This window comes from Notothenia coriiceps, unplaced genomic scaffold, assembly GCF_000735185.1.
Source record: "Notothenia coriiceps isolate Sejong01 unplaced genomic scaffold, NC01 NC01_scaffold00006382, whole genome shotgun sequence".
In the NCBI taxonomy this organism is placed as follows: domain Eukaryota; kingdom Metazoa; phylum Chordata; class Actinopteri; order Perciformes; family Nototheniidae; genus Notothenia; species Notothenia coriiceps.
Window position 1 is genome coordinate 2469 of NW_011339083.1, and position 4461 is coordinate 6929.

At 40.1% G+C, this 4461-nt stretch overlaps 1 pseudogene; it reads left to right on the forward strand.

Annotated features, from left to right (window-relative positions):
- The first annotated feature begins 1933 nt into the window (after positions 1–1933).
- Positions 1934–3214, forward strand: LOC104943628 (fibropellin-3 pseudogene; annotated as a pseudogene).
- Positions 3215–4461: the final 1247 nt, after the last annotated feature.

A 4461-nucleotide genomic window follows, 5' to 3' on the forward strand; every position in this document is an offset into this window, starting at 1 on the left:
TGTGAACATAAAGTACACCTGCACTGACCGTTTACACGTCGCTCGTGGGTCATTACGACAGTTTATGCTATCACCCGACCACTAAGTCTGTGTGTTCTATTCATCACCCGTCCACTTAAATTTGTATGCACATAGACAGTCAACGACCGTCTCAATCAAAAGTATTGTTATAATTTGTAAAAATTGGGACCATTTATTGATAAGTTTGTACTCTACCAGAGGAGTTCAGCTCAACTTCTGTGGTACGATAAATTATCCCTTCCCTTGTAACACGGTATCACGTTAAACTTAGTTATACGGGAACGCTATGTTCATTTTTGCTGTTGACACTTTCTCCTATCTTACCGTTTAACCGATACTTGGAGGAATTACATTTACCGTATCACCACAAATTTTTTTATTTATTTCATTACAGTTTACATAAATTGTTCCGAAACCTTTTTAGTCAAATATATCGGATCGACTGAAGGAAATAAAGTAAGATTTACATATAGCCTTAGTAACTTTACAAAGATGACCGAAAAGTCTAAACAGACAACACACGACACCGGACAATCACGAACGAAAGGTGTGGACAGTTTTAAAACGTATAAAGTCTTGCGCGGGGTGGTTTAGCGTCAGGTGTCAAATGTAAAATCAACCTGTGTATTAGTAAAATGAAAATTTCGTGTTTAGTTGGGTGCTATTAGCGGGCTGGGATCACATTATACCGGTCATCCTATCTATCGTACGACAGTCTCATCCCGAAACACAACATCGTAATTATTTATGTCTAAGGACAAAACTTGTGGCTTTTCTCTGGAAGTTTTCCCTTGTACGATGTGAGGGTCTAACGACAGAGGGTGTCGTATTGTCATACTGATATTCTGTACAAACTGTGAAGTCCACTGAGACAAATGTAACATTTGTGATATTGGGCTATATAAATAAACATTGATTGATTGACTTCCTGTTTTATTTAGATGCTTTTATTTTGAAGGCGAGTTTATGCTGTTGACAGGAAGTTGTTGTTGCTATGGAAACGTGAAATGCTACATGATGTGTGTCTGTTTGTTCTCTGCTCAGCTCTCTGTGTGTGTTCGGTGTATGTGTGTGTCCGACACTGGCATTTCTTTTCAAATGACCATGAACAGTAATTTACACACATCTGGCTAACTCCATATGTGTATTCCCAAATGAAATAAATTTGTTTAATCTTAATCTCGATGTAGGCTAGTGCTAAGTGCTGTCGGAGTGCACCGGAACGAACGCCACTATCATAATATCTTCTGAAAACAAATTCCCCCACACACACAGACACACACACACGCACGCACACACATACACACACACACTCCCTGGCGACTGGACATCCTCTTCATGAAACTAATAATATGGCGCAATAATCGGGCAGTTCGATGTGTCTAACCATAAGAAAGTATCTTGTGCGAACGAGAAAGTATATCTGAATTTACTTTCTCAATTTAAATAAAACGAGGCCACGCTTTATTAATTAGTGCGCACAAATTAATAAAACGTGGCCTCGTTTCTTTTTTTTTTCTCTTTATGAACCCTCCAGGGCTCCGTACTAACCACACTGAAGTAATGTATTAACCTTTTTGACTTGCAGACCAAGAAAATAAATGTGAGGGGGCAGGTGTTTCAATTCCTAGTAGAGGGTACAACATGTATTTGTTACTTTTAGTGAAAGGAGATTTGATTATTGGCAAAAAAAATGTTGACAGCATTCAGTGAAGTCACAAGATATTTCAATGATAATCATAATACATTTTTTGTTTGCATTTCTTATGCAGAGTATGATGGGTTGAGCCATTAACTTGAACAAGAGTTCCATGGCTGTGTATGGGGACATTAGTGTTTGTTTCTGAAGTCTGCGGCTCAGTTTTTGGCAGCTCCCCTGTTATAGTGTTGTCTCTGAACCTGTCCTGAGGTAATGAGTTGTGTTGCTGAGCTCACTCCTTGGCCCGCTGCCATCCCTCTGTTCCCTGCAGGGGTTAATTGTGAGGTGGACATCGATGAGTGCGAGGTGCATCCCTGCCAGAACGGAGCCACCTGCCGCGATCACATCGCCTTGTACACGTGTGAGTGCTTGGCCGGCTTCCAGGGTCAAGACTGCAAGGTCAACATTGATGAGTGTGCCAGTTCCCCCTGTCTGAATGAGAGCCGGTGCCTGGATGGGGTCAACAGGTGGGATTACACCATACAGTCTTTGGATTACACCCAAACTGAAGTGAGCTGAGATAGCTGACACAGCAGGCTGATGCTGCACTCACAGGCACTTCGGATGGTTTCATTTCCACAGTTTGATTAAGTTGTAATGTGGAAAAAAACATGGATGCATTTGAGTGTATTTAGAACACAACTATATTTTTAATATTCTACCTATGTACAAGGATAAGAAATTAAGTCCACTTGAGGAAATAAAGCTGTACAAGTAGGATGCTGAATCACTGTATTAAAATACATATTCTTTCTTTATTAATGTCAACCCCAACATTTTCACAATTGAAAGCTTTCCCAGTAAAAATCTCAACCCCCCAAGTGCTGAGAATACCTGATCTGATAAACTATATTCCATGACCTGGTGATAAAGCAGAACGTATTCAATTGTTGTATTTTGTATAAAAACACTAAAAGGTTCCAACATGAATCGCCTGGAAAAAACCTGTGTTGTGAATAGTGTCATACCACTAAAATGTTTGTGTCTAAATATTCTATCATCTCTGAATATTCTAAGGGAAAATATGTACATTCTGAAAGAAATTAAATTTGAGAAATAACATACTCTTGCCCTTTTCACTACACTCGGGGGTTTGTTATCATCAGTAGCTCATGGTTGCTAACGATAATCTTCTTTTCTTGATCATAGTATGTTGTATCATGTCACAGACACTCAGATTATAAAATCTGTTTCTATTCTCTGTTCCAGCTATGAGTGTGACTGTGAGGGGACCGGCTTTGCAGGCCTCCACTGTGAGGAGGATATTCCAGAATGTGCTTCAGACCCCTGCCAGCATGGAGCCACCTGTGTGGAGGGGGTCAACCAGTACATGTGCCAATGCTGGCCAGGTACATCCCATCACTCTGGGCACCAACATACTCTCCTACACATAAACAGATTGGAGGGCAGGAGGGGGCTAAAGAGCAGGGCTGTGCTTTGCGAGTAATAAAATGCAGAGTAAAAAAAAAAGACGATGTCAGCAGTCCTCGTCTGATTGCCGCTGTCACAAATGTGCTTATTTGGATGTGTATGTGTGTGTGTGTGTGTGTGTGTGTGTGTGTGTGTGTGTGTGTGTGTGTGTGTGTGTGTGTGTGTGTGTGTGTGTGTGTGTGTGTGTGTGTGTGTGTGTGTGTGTGTACACTTGGCTGTGTGCATATCCTATAAGTACCCTTGATAGATATCACAGGTGGATATAAAAAAAAAAATTAAATCTTCAGGTTTTTATTCTTATGTATTGTGTGCTTGAAGTCATCGTAACAAGTAATTTAATGGATGTAGGCGTCACCCAAATAAAATATGAAAAAGTGTATACTGGCTATAAGCAAAGGACAACATCCATTGTCCATTTCCATTGAACAATGCAGGCTCAAAAAGTACCTAGCGAACTTCACATGCTAAATAGCACTTCACATCCAATACTTAGCCAGCTTTCTCATTAGCTATTACTGAATTTCTCTTGCTTTTATTATTTCATTTGTTATGTGGCAAAGACAACAACAAAAAAACACTTGAAAACCACTCATATTTTGTTGTAAAAAATATAGTTCTACCAAATAATTACCAAGTCACTTTTTTTTAAACTTGCTAAAGTAAAGTTATACATTGTCTTTCCAAGTTTCATTTCCCTCTTTGAGTTTCAGTTAACAGCTCCGTTCAAAGGGATACATCATGGCAGTCACATTTTGTTAAAGGCCATGTAATGCATCTAACACAGGTGTTTTTTAACATGTAGTTTAGATATCACCAGAATAAAAATAAATAAAAATGTTTAAAGTTTGGTCATAATTAAATGACATATACGTTAAAAACCGATGTTGGTTCCGAAGTTTGCCGAGTACGCCCCCGATCACTCCCGAACGAGCGGTGACGTCACACGTGGCAAATATTGCCATTTGATCAAATCAGTCCAAATGGCAAGCAACGCGACAATTTCAGACAGCGACAGCGACAGCGATCATTCAAGCTCAGATTCGGTGGGTTATCTGGATTCAGTTACAGAAGTAGAGAGTGAACCAGCTAGCCTTTCACTTCAAGGCATCTTGCCTTATCAGTACGAGCCTCCTGCCCGGCAATCGAACAACGAGGCAGAAACTTGTGAAAGAGAAGCGGATTCCGCAGCCGGCGAGACTCGAGTCGGCAATACTGAATGGTAAATTCTGTTTTATTTAATTTGACCTGCACTAAATGTCGATCTTAATTTGTCATCTGTTCCTCACACGTCCGGCAGATATTGTTTTTTT